Genomic DNA, 14,404 nt, shown 5'->3' with positions numbered 1-14,404 from the left:
ATCATTTCAGCATCTTCAGTGTCACATGATCTTCAGAAATCATAAGAAACAATACTTGTAATTGAGCATCAATAATAACTGATAATAACTAAGCAGTAAATCAGCATATGAGAAAGGATCATGTGACACTGAAGAATGGAGTAATGATGCTGAAAATACAGAAAAACAACATTTAAAAATATATTCAAATGAAAAAAAGTTGTTTTAAATTGTAATAATTTCATCCTTTTTTTACTGTATTATTAATCAAATAAATGCAGCCATGGTAAACAGTAGAGACTTCTTTAAAACAAGTAAAAAAATAATAATATTATTAACTTTTGACCGGAAGTCTCTGCACATGCAATGACGTAAAGTCAACATGAAGTCAAACATGTCTCTTCTTTAATAGATGTTATTCTAGTAAAATGCCATTTCATGTTGACTTCAGTGTCCTTAATGTCTCAGAATGATTAGAATATCTGAAGGAACAAATATGACCACATTCTACACAAGAGCCTCAAATGCTGTCAAAATATTCAGGTTTAAAGACTCACTAAGCGCTTTGGAGTTAAAACAAGGTTTATCTTATGTAAATAGAAATATTCTCCAATGCAGCATTTTGCTGGATTTGAATTGCTTTGGTTGAGCTGGATTCTATTTCAGATCTCTGTTGCTAGAGCATTTCCAATAGGATTTCACAGAGAACGGTTCCTGTTTCAGCTGCTACAGTAATCTATTCGAATCCATTTCATCCTCTAAAAGTCAACAGATTCATAAGGAGGATTTTGAAAGGAAAGAGTTAATAAATGACATTGACATTTTCATCTCCTTCTGTGAACAGTATTCTTCAGTATGTGTTTTTTATAATGTGCCATAATTGTAAAATATTATAAATGTCATCTCTAAATGGGAGAATCTCTCAAAAAACAAGTTCAAGTCATATTTCACAAACGCAGAAAAAAGAAAAAGCATAAAGATACTGAATCCTTCTTTAGCACATTTACTATTTTAATTAGTTTTACTGTTTAGTTTGTTTGTAATTCTCTGTGTTTTAAATGGGGATTCTCATTATTGTCTTATTACTTTAATACAGTAATTAGATTAATCCTTTTTACTGTCACAATTTTGAATTAAAGTTTTGGTAATGAAAAAGGTTTTATTTTCTTTATGCAAAATATAACTTCATATTCCCATTAATGAATGCATTTCTTTTTTTATATTTCGGGGATAACATTTTTTTCTTGATGGGTTTGTGAAATTCAGTTGTATTTACATTATACCATTTTTTAATTTAAAGTAAAAAAGTAAAATTAAAGTGGATTTAAAAGAGGAATATCAAAGCACAGCCACATGTAAATATCAATGAAATGAATCGGAGAACACATTTTTATTATTTTAGTTCACGAAGACATTTAATGCAAATATCAAAAGAGCACAAAAAGCAGACTATAACAAAGTGAAAGGGCTGTAAAACAATTGTAGAAAAGCAGCTGGGTGTTTACTTGTATTATTTTCTGAATCTGATGTACAGAATGTGCCATGCTATTACGATGTGTTTGTGAATTAACTGCAAACCTCTGTTACAACGATACCTCAGACGCTGTGGTATTCAGTAGTTTAAGATGGTGCATGGAATTTAATTAGAACAAAATGTAAGCTTATTTTATTATAGTTTTACAGTAGATCAAAAATAAAAAATAGGGCTTTTCTTAGAATATTGAATTATATCTGAAAGTGAAAGATTTCAAACATGTAGTTTCGGCAATCGCCAATTATTGGTAAGTTGTACTGTAGTATGTAAAAAGTGTTTGTTATTTTATACTATGAATGTGCAAATATCGATATGCCTCAAACAGAACAAACAAATGACAATCATGTAGGCAGAAACAGAACATGTGAAAGTTAAGTAATCAGTATCGTTAAAAATCACCTCTCAGTAGTCAAATATATTTATGGAAAATAAATTCAACCATGAATATATATATATATAATTGATTTGTTATAATTGAAAATTTTCACTCAAGTGACCAAATGTTCTTAGTTTATAGGCAGACCTTCAGGATGTTGGACGGATCACTACCTCATCAGGACTGTTTATCAGAGCACGACTAGTTTATCACAAAACCCTTCTTTGCAGATGGCACCAATTACCACTTACACTTCTGTTGTGTTTTCTTCTTATAGAAGAACTTTGTGAAAATGTGTGAGATTTGTATAAAAATGTGTTTAGCAATAAATGTTTTATTTGTACTGGAGATCCTGGGTTGTAAGAAGAACGATTCATTTTGTGTTTTTAATTGCAGGTTTCAGTCAGTAGATGGCAGTCTCAACTGGCATCAATGGTTCTATGAGCAAATAGGCCACTGCAATTAAAAAAACATATTTATGGTAATCTACTTTCATATAGAGAGAGAGAGAGAGAGAGAAAGGTATATGCAGTTGTTTGCTTATATATAGTCAAACCAACAATTATTCAACAATATATCACACACACACACACATATATGCATGCAAACAACTTAAATGAAGACAAATACTTAAATACAGAAAATCTTTCGTTTTTATCCCTAAAGAGTGTCATTATATAAAGTTGACTTAAAAATCATCATAAAAATATATTTATTTTTTATTTGTAAGTATTAAATTTAGTTAAAAATATAATAAGATTGGTTAGATGTTAGTAGAGGAAGACATTGTTGCTGAGATGCACCTGTGCGTCCACTTCAAATTCACATAGACCTGGTGCTTCAACGCGATTGGCTAGCGCTCCGTGGTGGGCGGGGTTGAATATGTGTATGACGCACGTGATTGGGAAGTTGACCTGTCCGTTAGATCAAAGGCACCTACCTGATACTTCCTGCACATGAATGTTTCGGCAGTATGATTTGTGTATCTCTGCCATATTTGTGTACATCTCTCGCAAATGTGTTAAACATGACGGCCTAACACACTGAATTGGATCATACGCGCAGTTGAGGAAGCTTAGTGGATGACTGGAGGCAAAACGTGATTGTTTCTTCTCATTGATTGAAGATCATACAGCACGGAGATAAAAGGTAGGCAGACCCGATTTGGACTTAACTGATTTTATGGATGAGTCGATGGTGTATTGATTAGGAACAGTCTGTGCAGGTCATTCATTAAGACGGGTTAGTAAAGGTGAAAGGTTACAGCCCTGTGCGCGTCACCGCGGTGATGGTTAATATGTTGCGAGAGGCGTGTGCGCGCACGAGACTCAAATCCTGAGAGACGGCAGCTCGTGCCTGTTATCTATAATGGACATGCTGTTTGTTAATATTTCTGAGGCAATTATAAAGAAATATTTTGTTTTGTAATATGTCGTTTTGCATAATTTTGTAAATTCAGTTATATAGTGATTATTTGCATATGGTGTGGCTGTTGCTTTGGGCGTAAGAAAAGGACATTATAAAAAAAAGGTTATTATTTTTATTACTGTAATATCTCTGAAAGGTTAAATGCCACAGTTTTATCTCTTGGTATTTCTTAAGAAAGGTAGAGGAGTATTTATTTTATTGCTTTTCTACTGTGAATATTTGTTGATTTAGTTAATAATAATAGAAAAAAAATATGTTTGTAAGTAATACTATTAAGCTGATTAATGTAAATAAATAAATATTTTACAAGGTTATATTATAAATTATAATATTATTATTATTTTAAAAGCTAAGTTAATTTATTATGTTGGAATAGAAAAAAGTTTGTATGTATAGATATATATATATATATATATATATATATATATATATATATATATATATATATATATATATATATATATATATATAAATATATGAATACATTGATCTAAATATAAAATGTGTATACTTTTTAATGACATTATATCATATTTCATATTTTACTTTTTTATGATATGAATTATATCATAAACATTTATGATATTATTTTATGTTTTCAGAGATATTGTTTAAATATTTGTTTTAATATTAATACATGATGCAAATGCCACATGCCCCTTGGAATGAAAATGTTTTTTTTTTTTTAAATATGATAAACAGCATATGTCTGGTCGGTCTGTTCAAGAGTTCCCTTGTAAGAAAGGACCATTGTAGAGTCATTTCAGAATCAAAGCAGCTTTCTGTTGATGGAAAAGGCATTGTTTGCCCAGATGCTGAGATGCTGTGTCTGTTGTACTGCTTGAAATGCAACTCATGCACTTCCAGTGGATGCAGTGTGAGATGTGTGGAATTGATCAGGATGAAACTTGGAGTAAGTGAGAAGGAATTGAGCTGAATCGAGCTGCTTATTCCTGATGGCTGAGAGCCAGAGCATTCCTCAGTTCAGGAACCGGTGTAGTGTTCAGCATCTGAGCTGCCATGAATGTGGGTTTAGTTGACCGTGCAGGACAAACTTGAATAGCCTTGCCATGAGCAGATGCCATGCAATATGTAATTATTTTTCTTTCTAGAATGGTTCATAGTAGTACACTTAAAAAGGGAGATTCTGATATTATTTCTAAACATGTTCTTCCTTTAAACGCTAACAACAGCATTTTTCAGAAGTGTTTTCATAACACAAGCTCCAAAATGGCGTATGAGCAAAGCTGTCCACATGACATATTTACTGTATTATCAAAGTCTTGGTATATATTATGTAAGCAGAATGTGCCTCTGTTTTGTTTGTGCACAAATGCTTGTGAAAGTGAAACTAGAGAAACCAATGACATTGTATAAACAACGGGTTATTAAAGGAATAGTTCACACAAAAATGAAAATATACTGAAATGTATACCCTCAGGTCATCCAAGATGTAGATGAGTTTGTTTCTTCATCAGGTTTGGAGAAATGTAGCATTTCATCAGTGTCTCGTCAATGGATGTTCTGCAGTGAATGGGTGCCGTCAGAATGAGAGTCCAACAGCTGATAAAAACATCACAATAATCCACACCACTCCAGTCCATCAGTTAATGTCTTGAGAAGACAAAAGCTGTATGTCTGTAAGAAACAAATCTATCAAGGCACCCATTCACTGCAGAGCATCCATTGGTGAGAAAGTGATGCAATGCTACATTTCTCCAAATCTGATCAAGAAACAAACTCGTCTACATCTTGGACGGCCTGATTCCATTAAGTGAATCTTTAAACTGTGTAATGAAAAACAGGTTGATCGTCATATATAAGCAGTTCCAGCATTTTTAAATGCATCAGGAAGGAAGAGTACGTGCTCATGGGTGTGCAGTTATGTCAGAGCACGTAAATGAGGGCATCCCGGCCCCCTGCAGCTGTCTGTACATCTGACATTACACAAGCATTGATCAGGAAACTTTTGCCAGCAGGTCATGTTCACCTATCCCTCTCACACACTCTTCACATAGCACCTACTGTCATTTCTGAACTTTAATATCTGCATTCACTACTCCAGTGTGTATCATTGAATTACAGTACTTGAAGGCCTGGTTGTTGTTCTTTTATGTTGCTGGGAACATTTTCTTGTATCTTTTCTTTTTCCTGTTAGTTTGCTGATTTCAGAAAGATATTATATCTTTCCTTTGACATTTTTAGTTTATAAAATATTCTAAATGATTTTAAATAAATTTGGTGCTTTTGGATTTATTCATAAAAGTATCCTGATTACAAAAAAAAAAAAAAAAAAGTGCAGCACAAAAAATATGAAGCACCACAACTGTTGCAGAAAATGATGAAAAATGACAGTAAAGATATGTTACAGAAGATTTCCATTTCAAACAAATGCTGTTCTTTTGAACTTTCTATTCTTCTGTGAATCCTGAAAATGAAGGGTACCAAGGTTTCCACAAAAATATCCGGCAGCACAGTTGTTTTCAACCGATAATAATCAGAAATGTTTCTTGAACAGTAAATCAGTATATGAGAATGATTTCTGAAGATCATGTGACACTGAAGACTGGAGGAATGATGCTGAAAATACAGCGGAGCATCACCGAAATAAATTATATTTTACAATATATTCAAATACTAAACAGCTATTTTCAATTGTAATAGTTTTTCACAATATTACTGTATTAAATTGAGTTTGATTGAATAAATTCTTCCTCGGCATGCAACTGTGAGTGTAAGAGACTTAAAAAAAAAAACTTACAGAGCACAAACATTAATTTGTTCTTTTTTTTCAGACAAATTTTAAAATTTCATACATTTTAAAGAATGATGTAAACTTGGGAGTGCAGTTTTGAGGAAACATTCATCTGTAAAACAGCTGGGAACTTAAAGAGGAAGTGTGAGTAAGTTGTTGATCTTTCCAGTTTGTACAGTTAGTCCCTAAAATCCAGTCTGACCATCTTCTGCTTACAGTACAAACCACAAACCGTCTGAATCAGCAGGAGCCCAGAAACTGTTAACAGATGCTGTCTAATCAATGCTTTAAATTTGACTTTGACATGCGTAACTGGAACGGCGATTCAGAGATCAGTGATCAAGAACTGTGTTATCTTACAGCTTCCTGTTGAAAGCGACAAGTTATGCTGATGTGGAATCAGTGGCGTTTCCAAGAACTTGATTAATTAAAGATAATACTCAAGCGTTTGCCTAAAGATCTCTTGTTGTATGTGTACAGTGAGAAGAGAAATAAGGACATAAACTTCTGAGCAGTTATGTCTCTATCTCTTGGCCATTTATCTGGCCACTTTATTTGCTGCTTGAATTGATATTTGTCTGTTTTATTTGTGCTCTTTGGCCCGCTGCGCTTCTGTTTTTAGGCATCGAGCTCAGCTCTCAGTTCTCGTCCTCAGAGCCACACAACATTAAAAATACACCGCATCTGTTATCAAAGTGCAGATCAAAGTGTGTGAAATATTAGATTCGGACCCAAATATCTCTTTCTGTGTCTATATTTATGTAGGAGCGAGCATGTTTGGGACATTTGTCAATTCTGCTATTCTGGTTATAATAGCAGCCCTGTCATTAATGTGACAGTTTTATCATGTTACTGTGTGAGTAATTTAAAATGTGCACTCTTTGCAAATAAAAATGAAAAAGTGAACATTTGACAAACCAAAAGATTATTCTAGCAAATGAATCAGTGTGACATCAGAACAAAAACAGTGCCAGAGTTGGTTTGCTCCTCCCTTGAGTTAAAAATTAAATGACCCGAAACAGTATGACTAATTTTTTTGTAAAAAATAAATAAATAAAATACAGTAAAAACTGACATATTATTATTATAATAAAATAACTGTTTGTTTTTTTTTTATTGTAAAATGTTAAAAAGGACTTTTTCTGAGAGTGATGTTTCTCATCACTCTGTCCTGCCCAATAAGTGTCATATCAACTTTCTCTCCCTCTCATTCTCGTTTTCACCTCTGTTCTCCTGTTTTCTCCTCTAACTCCCTTGATGTTTGATCTGGCGTGTTATATGACACTTGATCCATTAGAAACGCTGAGTGTGCTCGCAGCTGCACTGATGTCATGCACTGAATCTCAGATCAGCTCTGCGGTGCATCTGAGGACGAGTCCACCGCCTCAGTCTGACTCCATCAGTATTCCACACATTTGATTAGCTCTGGGATTTTCTTTCTACTACTTTTATCTTCACAGCTTCACACCTGGTCATTGGTTTGTACATATTGATTAGTCAGCATTTAGAATGAACACAATGCCTTTCCTAACAATATGATGCATATTAAATATATGGCATACATGCAATATGCACACATGTGCATTCTTTAACTAGAGTTTAGTTTTAAGTTTCATTGTTTTTTACTTAAATTTTATTGTGCTTTTGTAATTTTTTTATTATATATTTACAATATTATATGTTTACAATATTTGATATTTCCGTTTTTTTAATTTTAGCACTTCAATTCATTAATTTTAATCAGCTGCAAGGCAACATTTCAAATTTTTATTTCGGTTATAGTCATTTTAACACAAACTTATTTAAATTAGTCCAGTGCAGCATTTCTAATGTTTTATGTTTTTTATTCACTTTTAATAATTTTAACATTTAAGTTATTTCAGTGAGCCTAGATGCCGAAGCAAAATTTTAAATTTGTTTATTTAAATTTGAGTACATTTTTGCACTTTAAACTCATTCATTTCAGTTATTTTGCAAGATTACATTTATCATTTTCATTTAAGTTTAAGATTTCCATCTAATATTTGTATTTTATTTTATTTCCGCTTTATTTCATTTACCAAAAACAATTTAAATTGGTTTTGTAAGTTTAATAGGTTTTAACAAAAACACAATTTATTTACAGTCTGCTTATGCATTGTTCCATTCTTCTTGTTCTTTGGTTAAATATTTAGTATAATGACAGCTAAACTTTTTATTTAATTGGCTGTGTGGGTTATAGTCATTACGTCACTATTGCTAAATATACCACTTTAGGGTTATACAAAACGCTGATTACGAACGTAACTGTAATTACCCCTTATCACGTCACCTCGATCTCTTAGATCATTCTCGCAATACTGCAGTCTTCCATTTAGTCATAGAAGCACAGTTACATTCGTAATCAGCGTGCTATTTGCTTACGCTCCAGACCACCAGAGGCAGTGCTGAAAGCAGTAGTGGAAGATGAATAATTATGCAGTCATGAGGGATCCCCCTGTGAAGCATTCGGGCAGGCAGAAAGCACTGCAGCAAATACCGCTGGCAAAGGAGTAACATTCAATCTGTAAGAACATGAAAATGTACATGATGAAGCCCAGGTTGCGGCTGCACAAATTTCAGAGAACAACAACCCTTCGAATGCAATTAATCGTCATGCACATTTTTTCAGTTTAACCGGTTCTGTGATTAGTAAGGCAAGGCAAGTTTATTTATATAGCACATTTCGAACACAATGGTTATTCAAAGGGCTTTACATAAAAGAAAGTAAAATAAACATCAAGAAAAATAATACCAAAAATAAAACAAGCAATTTTAAAACTTTGAAAATGGTTTATGAATTCACTTATTTGAAAGGAATTAAAAAAATAGAATAGAAATAGAAAATTTTACATTAAAAAACAGTGAAAATGTAAAATACAGTGCAATCAGTTCGGACAGCGCACAGTGCTCATTCAATAAATGCACAACTAAAAAGATGCATTTTGAGTCTAGATTTAAATGTGACTAGTGTTTTAGCACATCTGATCTCTTCTGGAAGCTGATTCCAACTGCGGGCGGCATAGTAACAAAAGGAGGACTCCCCTTTTTTGTGTGAAGAAAACCCTTGGTATTTCTAACTGACTCGATCCTAATGATCTGAGTGCTCTGTTAGGTTTATATTCAGTGAACATATCTGCAATATATTTCAGTCCTAGGTCATTTAGCGACTTATAGACGAGTAAAAGTACTTTAAAATCAATCCTGAATGTAACTGGAAGCCAGTGTAAGGACCTGAGGACTGGTGTGATATGCTCAGATTTTCTGGTTCTAGTCAGAATCCTGGCAGCAGTGTTCTGGATGAGCTGCAGCTGTCTAATGGTCTTTTTGGGATGGCCAGTGAGGAGCCCATTACAATAGTCCACCCTGCTGGTGATAAAGGCATGAACCAGTTTCTACAAGTCTTTGCTTGAAACAAAACATCTAATTCTTGCAATGTTTTTTAAATGATAGTATGCTGATTTAGTTACTGCTTTGACATGACTACTGAAACTAAGGTCTGTCTCCAGAATCACACCAAGATTCCTGACTTGATTTTTAGTTGTTTGACCCCTAGAGTCAAGGTATGCATTCACCTTGAGAACTTCATCTTTGTTTCCAAATGCAATGACTTCAGTTTTTTCCTTGTTTAACTGAAGAAAGTTCTGGCACATCCAACTATTAATTTCATCAATGCATTGGCAGAGGGAGTCAATGGGGCTGTAGTCATTTGGAGATAAGGCTAGGTAAATCTGGTATCATCAGCATAGCTGTGGTAGGCAATTTGGTTCTTTCTCATTATTTGACTTAGTGGGAGCATATACAGGCTAAACAAGAGCGGTGCAAGAATTGAGCCTTGTGGGACTCCGCATGTCATGGATGTCCACTTAGACTTATGCTCTCCTAGACTCACATAATAGCCTCTCCCTTCTAAGTATGATCTGAACCATTTGAGTACCATCCCAGAAAGCCCGACCCAGTTTTCCAGTCTCTCTAGTAGTATGTTATGATCAACAGTGTCAAACGCAGCACTGAGATCTAGCAATACCAGCTCTTGATTATTAAGCAAATATCATTTATTATCTTAATGAGTGCTGTCTCTGTGCTGTGATGTGGTCGGAAACCATATTGAAAATTGTCCAGGTTTAAGGATTTGTTCAGATGATCAAAAACTACCTTTTCTATAATTGTGCCTATGAAAGGAAGATTAGATTTTGGTCTAAAATTGCTCAAAATAGTGTTATCAAGATTGCTCTTTTTCAGGAGGGGCTTAACAACTGCTATTTTCAGGGAGTTTGGAAATGTCCCAGAGAGAGTGAGGCATTAACCACTTGTAAAAGATCTGCTTCTATGCAGTTAAGCACACTTTTGAAAAAAAAAAAGTACATTTCCATCACCTGCTTTCAGGTGGAGCAGCATTTACTACAGAGCCATAGTTCTCTGACAAGCTATGCAAAATCACATTCATAATCGCAGACTATATAATCGTAGGATTATTAAATCAACTAAATCTTTTGCGATAATGACAGCTGTTTGCATATCTTCTCAGTGAACTATGGCTTTGTGTAGTAAATGCTGCTCCATCTGTGAGCAATTGAAATTACACAATTTAGTAACTTTTTTTTTTTTTTTTACTCCAAACTTCTGTGAGGTGTGTTCAGGGTTCAGTTTCCCCGGCAACCGTCAAAGCTCATTCAGAAACTTACAACCACAGCCAGCCGGCCAACATTCCAAGTGGTTTGCTGTTGCCATGACGATGGTACCTTGGAGACGAGTTTTGTTTGGAGGGATGAGAAAAAAATTGCTCTGTTGCCAAGAATGATCCCTGGGATAAAAAATTCAATCAGTTCTGCTGTAAATATCTCCATTGAGGGTGGACGCCGTTTAATGTCAAATTGTGATTTCCTATTATCATGTCATCTTATCACCCATCTGGTTTTCAGTGCTCAGTATGTGGGTTTGTACTTGATTATAATAAATGTTTAGGGGATTTTTTTTCTGGATCGGTCCAGCTAATATGCATGCACATTTTGAACTCGACATGTAAAGTTAATTCTAGGGACTTAGAATTGCTACTGCCCCTTTACAAATAACCCGAAACCAACCAATTAATGCTTATTTCACATTGTAAATCCTGTTGAATTGAATAGCAAAGTAGTAAAATGCCTATTTCACCTAAAAATTTCACTACCATCCAAGTGTTAACTTATCACTGAAATTTCATGCAACTAAATGTACTTCTGTTGCCGCTGCTATATAGTAACAAGGATAACTGGATTGCCATGCAGACTGCTGGTAATATTTCTAACTTTGCGTCTTAATTTGTTGTGTGCTTCTGTTTAGTTGCTAGTTTAGTTCACTAAACTAGCAATCTGAAAAGCTATGAATACTGCTGCTACAGCTGCACAAATGTATTTAGAATTGCTATAAGCATCTTTATTAACAAGCAAACGCAATAAAAAAAATGCCTATTTCACTTAAGAGTTACTTACCCCATGGTATCACTGAATTTTCAAGCAACTTAAGTACTTTCTGCTGCTATATTAGCAACAATTTGACTTCCTGCTGCTAATATTATTTCTAACATTGCTTTTGAATTTCCTATGCATGCTGCTGCTATTACATTTGCTACATGTGATCTGAATTACTATGCATACTGTTGTTACAGCTGCACAGAGGTACTTTTGCTAAGCCCCTTTTAAATAAATAAGATGCAAGTGATGCTTATTCGCTCGAATTAACATACCTGATTCTTTGGTTTTCCAGCATCTTTTACTTATATGAATGCTTTCCAGCAGTGACTATATGATTTTGAGATGCATTTTTTCACACTGGTAGTCTGCGCATGATCTGGTGTTTTATTTGTACCCAGAATAAGGTGAGATGAGCATCACGGAGTGCTTAACTCTCCAGCAGTGTGCGTTTAATTCATACTCAACGCCAGAGGGCGCTCTTGCGCTGAAAGTCATGTCAGGAAATTCCTAATATGGACAAAAGCATTCAGCTATCACTGTATGATTCATCCCCAGCAGTGAACAATGCAGTGCTGATTGACATAGCATTTATTACAGTATAGAAACTATTCTACCTTATTATGTGATAAACAGTGTTTGTAGTATATAAACAAATCATTGTTATTTGTTATCGTCCAGCAGTTATAGATTTCTAAGCCAATTAAAAGATAGAAATTAGAGAAAAAATTAAGTTGCCTGTACTACCAGTCAGAAGTTTTTGAACAGTAAGCTCGTTCATGTTGTTTAAAGAAGTCTCTTCTGTTCACCAGGGCTGCATTTATTTGATCTAAAGTACAGCAAAACAGTAACATTTAAAAAAAATTTACTAGCCTATTTAAAATGGCTGTTTTCTATTTGAATACATTTCAAAATTTTATTTATTGAACATCCTGGATCTGTTTTTTTCGCTCTTCTTTATTCTTTTTTTTATGTATTATAGAAGTATCGGATCGGGACTCTGTATCGGTAGATACTCAAAATCAAATGACTCGGACTCGAGGGCAAAAAAAACCTGATCGGGACATCCCTAGAATCTACTGAAGATATTTGCATGTTTCAAAGTTTTCACCATCCGGCTCTTAATTTTATAACGTTTTTTTTTTTTATATAATTTTCTATGATGAAATGTCTTCCACCTTGGATAACATTTTTTACTAAGCTCATCACACTGCATTGTGGAATTACCTTATCCATAAAAATATAGGCCTAAGCTTGATGCTTCTATGGAATTTGACCAAAAACGGTTTTAAAAAACTGACAAATATATGTGTTTTCCTATTTGAAAGTTCTCATTCAGCTCTGACTAATACAGAAAATGCGCTGTCTTTCTACCTGATAAACTGGTTTTGTCCAGTTACTGTGTGTGTTTTGGGCGATACTAGTTTTTAGAGTCATTTCTGAGTCATTTGAATGTGCAGTTCCACCAAGTGTGTTATCTGAATATTTAACTTTCTTCTTTAGCGTGCAGTCTGGATTGAGTCTGTATGTTTAGAAACATTTCAATATCATGAGTCATAATGGACTTTTATGCATGCTGTTCCAACTTTTAGTATTGGCTGAAAGGTCTGTATTGTTGAAAGCTTGCTGTTGTGTCTTTCTGGAGTGAGTTTAGCGCTGCATAGTGAGCCGTGTAATTACAGCACTTCACAGCTGCTTTAATGGACATGAGAGATAGAGGAGGGATAATTAAAGAGACTGAGAGTGACAAAAAGGCATGTGATTGAAGACAAAGGGGACAACTAACACACAACGGAGGGGACACGTGTCTGTCTTTAATATTCAAATATATCTTTGTTAAAGGAACTGCAGGATCCTGAGTCAATGAGCTGTGCGGTTGTTCTTTTTCTTCTAAATCTTTCTTACCTCCTTTTTACCTCACTGTGACTAGACAGATCAAGTCCGAACACTGAATATGTGTCACTGATGTGCATGTGTCTGCATGTATCTGCTTGATGCCAGAAAGTTATGAAAGTTCAGTTGTATGTTTCTTACCTGATGTAGTGAACAGATTCATTATAAAAAAACAGTGTCTCATTACTAACTGGACATTTCTCAGAAGGGGTGTCGATATTTCTTCAGCTCGAATTAGTGAATATAAAAGTTGTTTTTTAACAAAATGTGATTCAGTAAAAAGTACAATTTTATTCACTTGAATGTAGTGAAGAGAAAGTAAAAGTTTCCCTAAATAAAACTACTCCAAGTACAGCTGTACTCAAAGTACTTAAGTACAGAAACAAAATAGAAATACTTAACCAAGTAAACTTGTGATATTTCAAAAATTTTTATTGTTATGGAAGTGACGGTTGTGATGTGTAAACATTGATTATAAATAAGTTTTGATATAAACTGATTTGTACAATTAAAATATATTTATGGTGGTTTATCTAAATATTTAGATTGCCAAACTTTCTTAAAAGTAATTTGAAAAGCAGCTAAATAAACAAAGGTTTTAAAATAACAAGTAATACGTTAAATAAATAGTTTATTAGTAATTAACTGAGGTTTCCAGGACCGTTTTAATGTGACCTTCATAAAAAGAGAACAATAGACAATACAATAAAATATTTAATAAAAGTGCTCTATTAGTTTTAACCAAAATCCATTCTGAGACTTATATGCTATACTACAATATACATTTACATTTAGTGATTTAGCAGATGCTTTTATACAGAGTGACTTACAAATGGGGATGATGGATGCAATCAAAATCAACAAAATAATTTTTTTTTTCAAATAATATAATATAATAAAAAGAGACAGATAGATTAGAAAAATAATCGAGCAAACTATTGTTATTGCACTCTTTTCAGCTCATTAAAAAT

This window comes from Carassius auratus, unplaced genomic scaffold (genome assembly GCF_003368295.1).
Source record: "Carassius auratus strain Wakin unplaced genomic scaffold, ASM336829v1 scaf_tig00028853, whole genome shotgun sequence".
Lineage (NCBI taxonomy): Eukaryota > Metazoa > Chordata > Actinopteri > Cypriniformes > Cyprinidae > Carassius > Carassius auratus.
This window is presented reverse-complemented; position numbering follows the sequence as displayed.